We start from the raw sequence: 16,625 nt of genomic DNA, 5'->3' as shown, positions 1-16,625 counted from the left end.
TAATTAAAAGTGTATTTTGCTGAAATTACATCTGTACTTAACATGTAAGGACTGTCATCACCCAACAGGAGGAAGTCAAGACATGATCTCTAACAGGACAGGAACCTGGAGGCAGAGGCTGATGCAGAGGCCATGGAGGGGTGCTGCTTACTGGCTTGCTTCCCCTGACTTGATCAGCCTGTTTTCTTATAGAGCCCAGGACCACCAGCCCAGGGATGACCACCCACCATGACCTGGGCTCTCCCCCATTGATCACTAAATGAGAAAATACCTTACAACTTGATCTCATTGCAGCATTCCCTCAGCCGAGGCTCCTTCCTCACTGATGACTCTAGCTTGTGTCAGGTTAACACACAAAACCAACCAGTACATAAGCCTTGAATAGTTTTTCCTAGCACAGGAACTGTTTTGAATTGCCACTACATATTACTAAGTGCAAAATGTTCCTGTCAATTATTTCCCTTCTAGGAAATTGATCAAAGTATGCAATGTCAATTCTGGCCCTCCAAGGTGTTCTCAACATTTCACCTTCACAATATGAGGACGCAAATCACCCGCCAAACAGCCTGTGGTTTTGAAACCATTGTGAACTGACAGCGAATTATTTAAAAATCAATTTTTATAAGATCATTATTGCCTCCCTTCCTCATACAAGACAGGGCAGGCGTGTGTGTGTGTGTGTCAAGACAGTGAATAGAAAATAGAAAAAGACATCTTAATCCCATGGGTGCCCCCGAACTTTAACAACTAACCAAGCACTCTGAGGTGCCCCCTCACTACCCTTCTCGTCTGCTCTGGGCCTCACTAGGCCTCCTTGCTCCCCTGGACTCGCTGAGCCTGCTTCCTATCCCAGGCCCTTTAGCCCATCTTTGATGAGGTAGCCAGAGCTGCCTTCTGTAAAGTCACACTGACTTGCTTCTTCTGCACCCTGTGACTTAGGAAGTGGGGTAGCAGCAGACAGAGGATGGGGGAGAGGATGGATGCAGAATTTCATTTTGAGAAACTGCAAAGGTGGTGGAGATGAGCGTGCATGACCTGAACACGTGTGAAACACTGAATTATACATTTTAAAATAGTTATCATGGGGTTGGGGAGAGGGCTCAGTGAGTTAAGTGTTTGCTGCTTAACTGTAAGGACTCCAGTTTGGATCCCAACCTCTATGTAAAAAGGGGGAGGGACATAGTGTCATGCTTCTCTCCCCAGAGCTCACTAGCCAAGCCAGTCTATCCAATCTGTGAGTTCCAGGCTCAAAAAAGAGACTCCATCCAGTTGGGTAGCGGTGGCACACACTTTTGACCCCAGCACTTGGGAGGCAGAGGCAGGAGGATCTCTGTGAGTCTGGGGCCAGCCTGGTCTGCAGAGTGAGTTCCAGGACAGCCAGAGTTACACAGAGAAACCTTGTCTCCAAAAAAAAAAAAAAAAAAACAGAGAGAAAGAGACTGAGACTCCATCTAAATCCATCCATCTAAATAAAAAGTTTAAAGCGATATACGGACATCTGATATATACCTCTGGTTTCCACCTGCACCACACAAGAACATATATATAAACATACATCACACATACACACAAGTGGCTAAAATGATAAATTTTATGTTATGTATATTTACCCACATTGCAAAATTAATTAAAAAAAAAAACTAAAAAGCATTTAGTGGTACCTAATGACCTCAGCATCCATTCCTCAGAGAAATGTTCAAAGATCTTCAGACTTCATCAGCAATTCCTACTCCACTCCATGCATGCCACACACATGCTGTCTTCTGACCACTCTGTCCCCCCCACACACACACACCATGCTTCCTCAGTACGGTAGTTTGAATGAGTACTTGGTCACCAGTTGTTGGCCATTTGGGTAGGATTAGGAGGTATGGCCTTGCTGGAGGAAGTATGTCACTGAGGATGGGCTTTGAGGTTTTAAAAGCCACACTCCGTTCCCAGTTTGCTTTCTCTGCTTCCTGTTTGTGGTTCGAGATGTGAGTTCTTAGCCACTGCCCCAGCTGCTGGGTCTGCTCTCTGCCGCTGTGCTGACCTCATCGTCATTATGACCGTAGCCCCCTGGAACCGAAAGTCCAAAATAAATCCTTCCTTTTTCAGACACCTTAGTCATGGCACTTTATCACAGCACTAAAAAAGAGGCTGATACGGGGTAACTCCTTATCTCTATTTCTTCTCTCACCCACCCTTCCTTCTATCTGGAAGATTCTCCTCTTCTTCTCAAAGGCTAAGAACAGATTCATGTCAAGACCAATTTACCAAGTCACGTCCTGTCTTGGTGACTTGTCTGTTGCTGTGATAAAACACCAAGAGCAAGGCAGCTGACAGAAGGAAGAGTTTGTGCTTAGGTTTTAGAGCTGTGGTTCTCCACCCTCCGCATGCTGCGCCCTTTAGTATGGCGCCTCGTGCTGTGGCGACCTTCAACCATAAAATTATTTTTGTTTCTACTTCATAACTGTAACTTGTTACTGTGATAAATCATAATGTTAATATCTGCGTTTTCCCAAGGTCTTGGGTGACCGCTGTGGAAAGGGTTGCGACCCACAGCTTGAGAGCCTCTGTTCCAGAGGGTTAGCATCCATGATGGTAGAGTGAAGGCATGGTAACAGGAAACAGGAAGCTGAGGGCTTGCATGCAGGAAGCAGGAAGCTGAGGGCTTGCATGGTGAATTGCAAGCACAAAGCAGAAAGAACAAACTAGAAGTGATTTGAGTCTTTAAATTGTCAAAGCCCACCCTCAGTGACATACTTCCTCCAGCAAGGCCACACCTCCTAAACAGACCCAAACAGGGCCACCAACTGGGGACCAAATATTCAAGTGCCCTTGACCCAGGGAGACATTCCTCATTCATCTCTGTAAGCCTTCCCACCTGGATATGACCTTCTGCTCCAAGACACAGGCCTGTCTTTGTTCTCTCTGTCCCTGTAGGGCCCAGTAACAAATATTTGTCGACTCTTTAGTGAATAGTATTTTTGTTCTTATCATAGGGGAGCAGGACTGTTTTTCTTTTTTAAAGATATAATGATGGGGGGGGGGGAGGAGAAGGCCCATCCCATGAGGAGCTGTGGTGGGTGACCCAAAGCCTCAGCGGGTTCCCCAGGCCTCAGCGAGTCCACTGAGGCCTTGGCAGGTCACCTTGGTGGGTGGGAGACTGCAGCAGGTGAGAGACAGACAGATACATCATGCAGAGAGAGTTTGGGTATAGAGTTTATTTAGTAGGCTATGGAGGGAAAGGGAAGGGAAGAAGGGGAGAAATAGAGAGAGGGAGAGAGAAATATAAAGAGAGAGGGAAGGGGAGAGAGGGATAGTAGTTACCTCTTCAGGAGAGAGACAGAAAGAGAGAGAACACATGCTGGAGGAGGCAGGAAATTGGGATATCCACTTTTCTCAGAGGAAAAGAGGGGGTTGGGAGTGGGTGGCTCTTGTCTCTTAAAGGGTCAGGGTACCCAGAAGACAGACCTGGCCAACAGATCATAACAATGACAAGATCTACAAAATGGTGTGATTCATTTCTGAGAAGTGTGCTATAACCCAGAGGTAGAATAGTCTCTCCGGCAAGGGGGAGCATTTTGTGGGTTTAGGAAAAGGCTGAATTGAGCTGGGTAGAGGCCTCAATAACAGCCATGTTTTTGTTTTCCCTGCTTTTTCTAGAGAAGGGAAGCTGAGTGAGATCTGAGTTCAGTCCCTTCCAGGCTCCACAAAGCTGTTGCCTTTTTCTGCCACTCTGGCCAAAAGCCCAAATACTCATACAGAAGCTGTGTGCTGTTTGGAGATTGCCCAGTCTCTAAAGTCAATCTGTGCAGGATGGCTCGCTGTATCTAGGGGGATGGTGGAGCATCTTCCTGGAAGATGCAGATTACAGATACTTCTTTTCCAGATTGCCTGGCATCTAGGTGTGGCCTGGGACTCGGGTATGACAATATTCTATTCCGGGGTTTAGTATCCAGAGTGAGGCTCTTAAAGAGCAGGGGTTATGGAGAAAGCCTTTTAGGGCATCATCACCCTAGTGCCATGGATTTCAGTAAGGGTGGTGCTGTGGCAGAGAATGGGATCCAAGGTCTTGTGTCTCAACCCCAAAAAGTCAGGGCAGTATGTTCTGATACCAGCCAGCTAATGGCAGAAGCCATAAGGTTCATCTGGGCAAGGACTTCAGGGCAGTTCTGGTCATAGCTTAGCCAAACTCCATCTTCAGTGCTCATTACTCCATTGACTTGGTCCATCACGGTCCCTCGCTGTCTAAGAATTAACAGTGTTACTCTTATGCCAAGGGGAGTATGGATTTGTTACTTACAATAGGAGAGGCATGTTTTTGTTTCTCAGTGCTGAGGATCACACCCAGAGCCTTGCACACACTAGGAAATGGCTTTATCACTGAAGTACCCATCCTTTGGGATTTGATAATTAACATAGATTAAGTTGGGTCCCTGTTCAGAAAGGGTGAAGGGAACATCTTGGTTAAGGTTTATATTGTGATGAAACACCATGACCAAAGCAATAGGGAAGGAAAGGGTCTATTGGGCTTATATTTCCACACCATAGACCATCACTGAGGAAGTCAGGAGCCTGAAGGCAGAAGCTGATGCAGAGGCCATGGAGGGGTGCTGCTTACTGGCTTGCTCCCCATGGATTGCTCAGCCTGCTTTCTAGTAGAATCCAGGACCACCTGACCAGGGATGGCCCCACCCACAACGGGCTGGGCCCTCCTTCATCAATCACTAAGAAAATGCCCTATAGGCTTACATACAGCAAGATCTTCTGGAGGCATTTTCTTAATTGAGGCTCCCTCCTCCCAGATGACTTTATCAAATTGACATAAAACTAGCTAGGACAAATGTATTTTCTGAGCACTTATTAGGTAAAAATCCAGCTATGGAACTTAAAAATCTTGTCTTATTTATTTGTTTGTTTGTTTGTTTATGGATGTCTGAGGATCCCTGTTCTCCACCAGGGAACAACCAGACCTCTTGAGAGTCGCTGTCAGGTCCCCTGACTCTACCTCATCACTGCCACCTCTACTCACTTGCTGCCCTTTGAAGCAATAACTTCAAAATCAGCCTCCAGACTTCAGCTCTTGACTTGTACAAGCAGCAGCTACAACTTCCTGTGTTGGAGACCCAAGCCTGCTTGCTTCACCCTTGTAAGCTGAGTTCTTGTTACACCAGCTCCCCGCCCCCCCCACTCTGTGTGTGTGTGTGTGTGTGTGTGTGTGTGTGTGTGTGTGTGTGTTTGTGTGTGTGTGTGTGTATGTAAACTGCTCTCACTTGGGTTCATGTTTTGAATCCATTGGCTCAAGAAGGGACAAGCTGCTGCCTTCCTCCCTTTGTTTCAGGAAGTTTGCGCAACAACCGCAGCAGCGGCTGGGCTGCCGCTGCTGATCCCATCTGAGCACATCCCAGCCGTTCACCCGCTGCAGACGCCTTCCGAGGGAAGCTCTTTCCCTCAGTCTGGTGGCTGATGAGGAGCGGAGAGAAAGGCTGGCAATCATTTACTCATTAATATCGATTGCATCAATCGCCTGACCTCAGGCATCGAGCAAGCAGCTCCTGCTGTACTAACTGCCAAGCACGGTGGGCACGTCTCCTTTCACCCAGGGGCAGCTTTTGATGGGTCAAGCCTCAGGGTATCAATCATATTTTGGTATATTTGGTATATAAGACCCTTAGTGCTCTTGTCTGGATTTACTCTGACTTAAAGAAACCCAAAAGAGAAATTGTTCAGCTAAATTAGGGATTTTATTTATTAGGCAGTGGCAGGTACCTTTAATCCCAGCACTTGGGAGGCAGAAGCAGGAAGATCTCTGTAGAGATTGAGGCCAGTCTGCTCTACAGAGCAAGTTACAAGACAGGACCCCAGGTTACATAGAGAAACCTTGTCTTGAGAAACCAAAAAACAAAAACAAAAAAAAAAAAAAATCCTCATCCCCTCTGCAAAAGGCCTCTTCTTGGGGAAGCTCTAGTTGCCAGACCTTCTGGGGCAGTTGGGAGTTTGGTTTTGACTGGAAGAAGGAGGGTGGGAGAGGTTGCCTAGCTCTTCCAACGCACACCCATCCCACCCCCACCCAGTTAGAGTCACGGGTGTCTCCAGCTGTGGCTGGACCTGGGCCAAATCCTGCAGCCATCCTGAGCAGCGGCTCACCCTGTCTTCTAGGCTCCTCCTTCCTGTCTTTGTTAATTCATCCCTTCCACCATCCCCTTCTTGGCACCCAGTGTATCCACCCAGTGCCCAGCTAGGCACTGCAGATACGTAGGCAAATCACGTAGGCAGAGCCCTTGCCTTGAGGTACCTTCAACCTGTGGGTGAGCAGGCCAGAGCTGACCCAAAGTGACGTCTTGCTCAGGAAACACAGGACAGGCTGAGCTCTGATACCTGGGAGGGGTAAAGAAGGGTCACTCAGAGGAGTGTCATCTCCCATGGAAATGAGAGATGAGCAGGTAGCCAGATGAAAATGTCAGGGGACAGGGGAAAGCAGGACCAAAGCCTAGAACAGGAGGAGGGGAAGCCAAGAGCTAAGACAGGAAAGGAACTCGGGAAGACATTGCCAATATCATTCAGCAAACTTTCAGAACAACTTGGGGAGGCAAGGAATCTCCACTCTCACCGTCCTCACTCTATAAAGAGGGAAACTGAGGCACCCCGTGGCCAGGCACCCTGCCGAAGATGCTATAACAAAGTCCTGCTTCGGACCCAGGCCATCTAGCTCCTGGGTTCACCCAACATGCAACTGAATCACGGTAACAGACTTAGAGTGGCAAAAAGAGTAGGAAGGCCTGATGCCGGTAACAGGATGGGCCTGCTGAGGGAACGCGGTGAGAGTGTAGCCAGTCTCCCCTGCACCATGTGTGTTTGCTAAAGTCTCCATGAGCTTGGTGACTAAGCTGTTGCGGCAGAACAACAAAGACAAAAGAAACCCCACCGCCTCTGGCTAGGACGTGCTCTCCTGAGTGATTCACACCCCCACATTTTGTCCAAGCCTCTGTGGAGGTTAACACAGCTGAGCTTGACAAGAAGGTCTGGGCTTTCGGTATGTCGTAAGGGAGTTTTAGATTATGTTAGTAGAGGTGAGAAGACCGTTCTAATTGCGGGTGGCGCTCTTGCACGGGCTGGGGCGCCACTCATCCCTCTCTGAGCTTCGTGACTATGGATTTAATGTGACCAGCGTCCTCCTCACCAAATCACCATGTCCTCCACGACTTTCCTGCCACAATAGCCTGTCTCCTTGAGCTGTTGGTTTTTGTGAAGCATTTTGTGAGCTATTTTGCCACAGCAACGAAAGTAACTCATGCAGCTACCTTCTTGGGCTTGGCCTTAGGTGAAGTCAATCCAGCACAAAAGGCCTCCCCAGGGGTCGCTCTGCTAGGCGAGAAGGGAAGAGCTGTAGACTCTTGTTTCTATGGCTCTCGTGGCTTCCGGTAGCGGTTCCTTTCTCTCCACAGCCTCCTGATGACTACAATCTCTCCCACCGCTCCAGCCCACACTCGCCTCTCCCTTCTCTCAACTCCCATGGCACTTATTGTAAGGCGCACACAATCGGCTCCTGTGTGCATTGTTCTCTGTTTTGCGTTCACTCATCCGTGCTGCTCTCCCGAATTGTCTGGGGATGAGTCATAATTTGGGTGACTGTTAAAGGTTTAGTGCTTTATGTACCAAAACCTTAAAACGCCAGTACCCTGGCCACTGCTCGCTCTGCCTGTCCACACTCTCTCCCTGCACACTTCATCATTAGCTAGAAAACGGAGGAACCAAGGATGCTTTGCTCCCAGGCAGGAGAAAAGATGCCAAATCTGCCAAGAGCAGGAAAAGAAGAGGGAGTGGGGGTGCAACATGAAGTTTGAAGTTGAAGACCACAAATGTCTGTATCCCTTGGTGGGTTTCAAACAAGGGCAAGGTGGGGAAATCAAGACAGTCTCTGACCCCCATCCAACCCTTAGCCTTGGCAGAAGAATTACAATGACCTGGCATAGAGCTCTATTAGAAGTCCAAGAAAGTATTCAGTGAGCTGCGACTATATATAGCCCGGTGATAGAGTGCTTGCCTAGCTTGCATGAAGCCCTGGGACTGGTTAATACATAAACTAGGCTTGTGGGGCACTCAGAGAGAAGGAAGGAAGAGGATGCCGAGTTCAGGGTCATCTTTGGTTGCACAGTGAGTTTACGGCCAGCTAACAGCTACAGGAGACCCGTGCCTTTAAAAAATATGTATGCATGTAGTATGTATGTATGTATGTATGTATGTATGTATGTATATCCACAGGGATGCATCAATAGTTAAGAGCACTGGTTGCTCTTTCAGAGGACCCAGGTTAGATTCCCAGCACCCACCTGGTGGCTCACAATCTACTGTAACTTCAGCTCCAGGAGATTCAGTGCTCTCTTCTGACCTCTGAAGGTACCATATGTACATGGTGCACATACACACGTCGAAGCAAAATGCTCTTACCCATAAAATAAATAATTTAAAATTTAAATATACATACATAATGTAGATCATGTCTGATTGAGAACCTGATGAACATTTTTTTGTATATGTGATTATTAAGATTCACTGCTGTGCAGGTTATAAGACATGTGCCCATGTGCTCCTTATGTCTTAGGTTTTTCTCACTATCTCTTTGTAAGTTTGTTCTATTTTATCAAGTGATTGTTTTGATAGAAGTGTCTGGATCCCAGGGTAGCCCTCGAAACCTGAGTTCCCATCAGAATCACCTGCTGGCAAAACAGAGTTGATGCTGACGTCTTATAATTGGCTACTTCTGGGTGGTTGTGGCCTAGGAACACCCCCTCCCCGGTGAGTGGGCCTGTTGCTAAAAGTCCTGCCCCAGAGGTGATGGAAACAATGTATTCGCCTTCTCCTAAGGTACCAATGACAAATTGAGTATGATTTCACCAAAGTGTGGGAAATCAAAGAGGTTTTGGGCTTACTTACAGAGGTTAGATGAGAGGTTACTTACAGGAGTGTGGGTGCTGTCCCCCAAAAGGCTGTACAAGGATGGTTTTGGGCAAACCCAAAGTTGCATAGATGGAGACACACAAACCCAGTCTTCCCTGCCCTATATACTCTAGTACCTCCTGCAATTAGGGCAGACTTGCCTACCACAGGGGCTATAGAATGGCTGGATACTCATCCGAGAGTGCTGTGACCCTCTCTGCCCTCCTTCTTTTAGTGGATGCCAGTCATCAACTAGCCTAGCTGGAACAATCTTTTGCAAGTGAACACAAATGAATCCTCAAAGATGGTGGTTGTTTGGGCTCAGTGGATAATCCAGCACGGCACGGCCTCACAGAACTGCCAAAAAATGGGGATGCCTCCTCTGTCTTTGACTGAGCTCCAGGGCCTACCCCTTACTCTCTTCTAAGCTCCTGTGGGCACAGTTCTAAAAACTCCAACATCTGAGACAGCGCCTGGCAGGTGGCAGACCCTTAACATTTTTCCTGAGGGCTGGAAAGATGGCTCAGCGGGTAAGAGCACCAGCTACTCTTCCAGAAGACCCAGATTCAATTCCCAGCACCCTATGACAGTTCACAACTGTTTGTAACCGCAGTTCCAGGAGATATGGCATCCTCGCACAGACACACATGCAGGCAAAACACCAATGCACATACAATAAAGAATTTTTTGAATGAATCAATGAGAAATTGAGTTAGGGCTTGAAAGCCTGCCAGGGTGTTTTTTAATACCTTGTCTCTGTGGCGTTCCCTGAGAGATCCAGGATCTTCTGTGTGGCTTCAAGGGTCTTGGCAAGTGAGCACAATCCTATTTTCACAATCCTATCTGAGCACAGCTCTGTTCTCTGCTTCTCTGTACCTTCATACATAGGTGGGCACACAGTGAGTTCCTGATGCTAACCGTCGATAAGACTGGCCATGCTTTGTCTTGATGGCCTGAAATCACTCCCCCAAACAAGCCTTCACTGAATTGCTTTTGTGGGCAAAAAAAATCACCAGGGACAAGGGAGTTAGATCTAATTTTTTCCCACTTGAAGAGCACAGTCTGAAGGTAGGAATTGGGGAGAGAAATACAGAAACCATCAAAGAGAATAAGCAAGGGATCAGAGGGTGGCCCTGCTTGCTCTAGATACATTGGGAGTGAAACAGAGCTCCCATATGAAAACAGAGACAGTTGCACTCATCAGTAGATATATACTTAGCCACCCACCAGCCTCAAATAACTAAGCATTGTTCTCAAGACAGCCGTGGTTTATCCTCCACTGCAAGCGTACAGAGTCCCGGCTGTTCTAGAAAAAGTCAGGCAGGCCTGTTTCCGTATCCTAACTCTAAGGCCTACCAATTGGGTAGGTGATTTAAAGGGTCAGCGCCTCTGTGGAACCAACTAGGTTGTGAGGTGTTTGTTCAGAGGACACTGGAGAGATGAGATGGGAAAACAAAACAAAACCCTGGGCTTCAGAAAGCATGTGGTCTGGTAAGGGAGCTGTGACAGAGGCACCTTGTGGGTAAACATTTAGAGCTATGGATGGATGTTGATATCATTGGCTGAGTGGGAAAAGTTATTGGATGTGTTAGTCAGGGCTTTCCAATGAAATTATATCAAATATATGTGTTATGGTTTAAGTAAAAATGCTGCAGGTTCCCGAGTGGCTGCAGCAGGCAGCAGGCCACGAGACCATGCAGCAGATCCCCAAAGTGGTGTCAGGCAGCAGGCAGCAGGTCCTAAGAGCAACCAGTCCCAGGCAGAGATGGCACAGTTCCTCAAGTGACTGCAGTGGGCCATGAGGGGCAGCGAGTCCCAGGCAGGGAGCTGTGTGGTGGGTGAGAGACCTCGACAGGGCAGCCAGTCCCACAAGAAGAGACAGACAGATGGGCATACCATGAGACCATGCCACAGGTCTCCAAAGGCAGCTGGTCCAGGGCAATGTGGGTGAGAGATGGAGACAGATAGACACGCCATGCAGAGTGAGGTTGGATATTTATTTAGTGGGTTATGTAGGGAAAGGGGAAGAAGGGAAAGAGGAGAGAGAGGGAGGGAGAGAGAGAGAGAGAGAGAAAGAGAGAGAGAGAGAGAGAGAAATAGGGGTGGGGAGGAGAGGGCCACAGCAGCAGCTACCTCTCTGGGAGAGAGACAAAAAAGGAAAGAACCCAGACTGGAAGCTGAAGATCAGCTTGCCTCTGCAGAAGAGCGGAGGGAGTGGGCATGGCTTGTCTCTTAAAGGGACAGGGCATATCATTACATTCCCATCTCTTTTTTATAATAAAAAGGTAGGAGGTTAGACACCACAGGTTAAAGGAATTGGAATGGCGGATTCTCAAGACTGCTTCCCATTTATTTGTGGGTGTTGTCTTTGGGGGGGAACCTGAGTAGACTGGGTGCTGGTCACATTCCAGCATAGCTAGTCCCTTTGGTTTAAGTAAAAAATGCTGCAGGTCCCCAAGTGGTGGCAGGCATCGGCAGTGGATCCCAAGACCACGGCAGGCCACAAAGGCAGCTGGGTCCCAGGCAGGAAGCCATGTGGCGGGTGAGAGGCATACAATACAGAGTGAAGTTGGATATTTATTTAGTGGGTTATGGAAAGGAAGGGGAGGAGGGGGAAGAGCAGAGAGAGAAAGAGAGAAACAGAGAGGGAGGAAGGAAAGAAGGGAGAGACAAAGCTGCTCCAGAGAGAGAGAGAGAGAGAGAGAGAGAGAGAGAGAGAGAGAAAGGGAAGGGACACTGGCTGGAAGCTGAAGATTATCTTGCCTCAGCAGACAGGGGAGAGAGTGGGTGTGGCTTGTCTCTTAAAGGGAGAGGACAGACCATTACAATATGTACTAGTTACTTCTCTCAGCTGTGGAGAAATACATGGCCAAAGGAACTTTGGAAGGGTTTATTTCAGCTCTCCATTCGAGGGTGTGGTGGCAAGAGCTTCAGGCAGCTGGCCATATTACATCTGTAGTCAGGAAAAGAAAGATGGACATGCAAATGTTCAGCTTGGTTTCTCTACGCAGACTAGGACCTTAGCCTGTGAAAGGTGACCCCTTATTATAGACCTTCCTGCCTCAGGTAACCTAGTCTTGATAACTCCTTACAGACGGGACCCAGATACTTGTCTCTTCCATGGCAATAGATCTTGCCAAGTCAACAAATCAGTATTGGCTATCACAATATAAAAATAGGAGAGATCAATGGATTATAAGTCACTGATTTATTGTGCGGGGTGGACCAACAAGCTGAGCCACAGAGGGCTGGTGCTCCACTTCCAGCTCAGAGGTCTCAAATGACACCAGAATAAATGCAGGCTGTTGAAGGACTCCCTCTTGGTGAAAGGAGGCCTGGGTTTTGCCCTGTCCAGGCTTTCAGCTGAGAGGGTGAAACCCACCTACAAGGTCCACAAATTATCAATCTCAGCACCGGGGAAGCAGAGGCAGGTGAATCTCTGTGAGTTCCAGGCCAACCCGGTATACAGAGTGAGTTTCAGGACACCCAGGGCTATACAGAGAAACCCTGTTTAGAAAAACAAAACAAAACAAAATAAATAAAATAAAAAATATAAAACGTCAGTCTCATTAACATCTTTATGGAAACACCCAGATCATTTTTGATACTAAAGGTGGCCATCCTGCAGTCCTTACCTGTGCTAACTAACACATTGGATTCAAGAGGTAAACTTTCATTAACATTTCACAAGTTACCAAGGTTCCTTGAGGAGGGAGGACACCCTCCCTAGCCTCAAGCAGAGGGAAAAAGGAAACAACAAACCTAAAATTTAGCTGGGGTGTGACAGCCAAGGCCATTATCCCAGCACTTGAGAGGCAGAGGCAGTCAGATCTCTATGATTTCAAGACCAGCCTGGTCTACAAGAGCTAGTTCTGGACAGCCTCCAAAGCTACAGAAAAACTCTAGTCTCGAAAAACCTAAATACATAAATAAATAAACTAAGATTTACTGGACACTTGCAAGATAGCCCATATTTTCTTATGGGAGACTTCACTTAATTCTTTGAGTTATGAACTGCTTTTACAGTTTACAGGTACAGGAACTGAGGTCCAAAGAGTGCCAAGATGCCCAAGATCAAATCATAAATATAATGGCTGAGTTTAAGGATCATCTGACTGCAAGATGAATGTGTGTTGTTCTCTTTCAGCAACTTCTTAGCTGGCAATTCAGGAAAATTAAGGTAACTGTACAGTACTTTCTCTGTGGTCTGTTCCCTAAAATCCTTCCCAGCATGTTGGTGTGATACTGAATACATGGCTGCTATACAAGAGGACAGGGAAACTGTAAAGGTAAAAGTAAAATGCTGAGGATCCCTAAGTGGCTCTCCGATGACATGGTGGCAGGCAGCGGGTTGTGGGTCGAGAGCAGCCAGTCAGTCCTAGGCAGGGAAGGTGCAGTTCCCCATGAGGCTGCAGTGGGCCATGAGGGGCAGCGAGTCCCAAGCAGGTAGCCGTGTGGTGGGTGAGAGACCTCTATGGGGCAGCCAATCCCATGAGGAGAGACAGATGGATGGATACCCCATGAGACCAGGCCACAGGTCTCCAAAGGTGGCTGGCCCCGGGCAGGGAGCCATGCAGTTGGGGCGAGAGACAGAGACATGGATAGGCACGCCATTCAGAGGTAGGTTGGGTATTTATTTAGTGGGTTATGGAAGGGAAGGGGAGAAGGGAGAAGAGCAGAGAGAGAGAGAGAGGCAGAGAAGGGGGAAGGAGGGAGAGAAAAACAGAAGCGGGGGGGGGGGAGAAGTAGGGAGAGGGAGGCAGAAGCTGCTTTTTCAAGAGGGAGATGGAAAAGGACTCGAGCTGGAAGATGAAGATCAGCTTTGTGGAGAAGAGGGGGATGGGAGTGGGCATGGCTTGTCTCTTAAAGGGACAGAGCAGACCATTACAGAAACAAGTCAGAACCTTCTTAGAGTTCAGTCCCTACCAGAGCCTGAGAGGACCAGGTGAAGCAGCCCCAGCAAAACTTCAGGGATGTGCTTTGATACCTACACTGCATAGGTGCTTTACTGCTGAATAGCTGGGTGACCAGGCTGTGTCTCATTTCCTTTTTCTTTGGTTTGGAGATGGTGATTACAACTGTATTTGCTGGTCAGGTGGTGGTTGTACAAGCCTTTAATCCTAGCACTTGTGGAGGCAGAGACAGGCAGATCTCTGTGAGTTTGAGGCCAGCCTGGTCTACAGAGAGAGTTCCAAGACAGGCTCCAAAGCTATGGAGGAACCCTGTCTCGAAAACTCCCAAAAAACCCAAAACAGGACAAACAAACAAACAAAAACTGTATTTGCTTTCTAGTGGCATTAAGTATATTAAATGAGTAAATCCTTGCAGGACTTAAATCGTGTGTGACACTCATTACTACTCAATAAATGCCAGTTTGTCTGTGTCCTGGGACTTCAAGTGTCCAAATGTTTCTTTTGGACACAGAGGAGGAATTCTCTGAAGACTCTCATATCTTACAATTTCATGATGTGTCAGTGTTTCTGATTTCAGATCATCTTAACTATATGAGCTTGTCCACGATACATATTTGGATGAAAGCGGAGATTTTTAGGGGTAGGGTACAGAGAAAAGCAAAAACTTGCCCAGTGCCGTCCGGAGAGATGTCAGAGCATCCTGACTTATTGAAAAAGAATGAGTCCACCTGCCTTTCTGGATAGTGCAACCCTTTGACAATTCCCCTTCAAATATCTCTATCCCCCCAACACACACACACACACACACACACACACACACACACACACACACACGCCTCCTATGCTCAGGGCTTGCTGCTCTAATTTAGGGAATCTTGAAATTCACTGCCTTAAAAGCAGGCGTTTTATCTGACCTTCCACATGGAAATTCTTTCCTTTGGAATTTCTATGTGTCCAGCTCCACCCAACCCACAGGACCATAAACGCTTGCGTGTCGGCAGCCTGGCCTCAGGGATTCCAGAAATAACGTCGGGCCCTAGCTAGAGCACTGGAGCATAGTAAGGCATTTCTGTACCGAGACAGAGTCGCTTTCCAACCAGGCCTCTCTCCCACAAAGCACAAAGCAACCTTTACTAGTTGGCTGGGGAGGGGCAGCTGGGAGGGAATAAGAATTTCTGGAAAGTTTGTCCTTTTCCGTCAAATCTACCGTACTGGAGTCTCCAGATCCGCTGGCTTCCTCTTAGTATTTGAATTCACTTTGCTTGCGGCGGCGGTCACTGAGTTCTTTGAACCCTTGGGGAACAACGGGAATTGGAATCTCAGCCTCCTGAGCCCAGGTGGCAATTTCCTTCTGAAGTCAGGCAGGACAGCCACCTCACTTGGAGTTGGGGCGTGTTTGTGATTGAAGACAGGAGAGAAAAGAGCGATTTTAAAAGAAATGTTAGTCGTGATCTTGAATACATAGCATCCGGGGCAAATGTTCTCATTTCAGAAGGGTGTTTATCGTGCGGAGAAAATCGGAAGTCAACACACGGGGAGAATTTTGGCTTTATAAGAATCTTCGGGGAAAAAAAAAGAGCATGGAAAAAAAAACCCACCACACCCAAAAATCGAAACCTTGTACACTTGCTTGTGTGTATGTGTGTGTGTGTGTGTATTTAGACAGTAACCTGGAGAAGTAGGAAAGGATTTTTTTTTTTTTTTAAAAAAATGCTTCGGGAAGCAGGTAGTCATAGCTGAGTTTCTCCAAATCGTGCTTAATGTCATTTTCCATTTTTTTAAAAAAAGCGTAACTGACTCTGCCACGCGGACCTGCCCGGATCTCCTACATTTACCTTTCCACAAGGGAATTCCAGGCTTTAGGGTGCCTGCGAGAAAAACTCGTATTAAGCCACTTTCTCTGGGAACCAAATCTTTTCTAGTGGGGATGGGGTTATCTCTAATTTGGAGTCGGAATAGGAAAGTCTTAAAGGCTGCATGTTAGCGTCTGGGGTTCCAAACCTTTGTCAAGAATAGGAAGGTGGAAGAAAGAAAGGCGCTTGTGCAACCAAACGGCCAATTATGTCACCCTGTGAAGTCCAGCCGCAAGCCGCCGTAGCCAGTGAGCTGCAACGCCCCATCTGCAGTGGTCGCTGCAGCAGGACACGCGGCCGCAGCCAGGGAGGTCGAACGCACCTCCGGGTCCCGTGCCGCACCCAGGAGTGCCGGGCTGGCCGGGAGGATGAGGGGAGTTGGTAAAGGCATCGCCATGGCAACAGTGACGTCCATTCACCCTGGATCTAATTGGAGGAAACCCCGTGGCCGAAGCCGCAGCCTGCGGGCCAACCGAACCTACCCGAGCCGACCCACCCTCCGAGCCTCCGCTTTCCTTCCCGCCCCGCCTCCCCTGCGCCCCCTTCCGCGCGCTCGCTTCTCATTGGTCATCCAAGGGACAGGAGGCGGGACTCCCCGGGGAAGTGCGGAACGCTATTGGTCGGCGGCGTGCTCGTCGGCTCCGCGCTAGGCTGAGACGGGAGGGTCCTCGGCTAAAGCCCAAAGCAGATCAAAGTGGTGGGACTCGCGTCGCGGCCGCGGAGACTAGAAGGTGAGTACGGGCGCCGCCGAGGGGCCGCCGCCGCCGCCGCAAGGGATCGGGGCCGGGGTGGCGGGGTACGGTCCTCGGGGCTGCTAAGGCACCGCGCGCCCGAGGGACGGGCCGGGGCGGGAAGGTGCGGCGCCAACGGCCGCTTCCATCTTGGTCCAGGAGGGGCCCGCGCTCCGGCCTCGGGGAGGCGCGGCGGGCGGGCTGGA

At 48.5% G+C, this 16,625-nt stretch overlaps 1 protein-coding gene across 1 annotated transcript in view; it reads left to right on the top strand.

Annotated features, from left to right (window-relative positions):
• Positions 1-16,325: 16,325 nt before the first annotated feature.
• Ywhaq (tyrosine 3-monooxygenase/tryptophan 5-monooxygenase activation protein theta) overlaps positions 16,326-16,625 on the top strand; it is a 30,918-nt gene continuing 30,618 nt past the window's right edge. The window contains exon 1 of the mRNA XM_005366502.3: positions 16,326-16,419. The gene's annotated coding sequence lies outside the window, so the exon portion shown is untranslated. The remainder of the gene's footprint in view (positions 16,420-16,625) is intronic.

The sequence above is a fragment of the Microtus ochrogaster genome, unplaced genomic scaffold (assembly GCF_000317375.1).
Source record: "Microtus ochrogaster isolate Prairie Vole_2 unplaced genomic scaffold, MicOch1.0 UNK10, whole genome shotgun sequence".
Lineage (NCBI taxonomy): Eukaryota > Metazoa > Chordata > Mammalia > Rodentia > Cricetidae > Microtus > Microtus ochrogaster.
The sequence above is the reverse complement of the archived record's forward strand: the minus strand, read 5'-3'. Positions and strand labels throughout refer to the sequence as shown.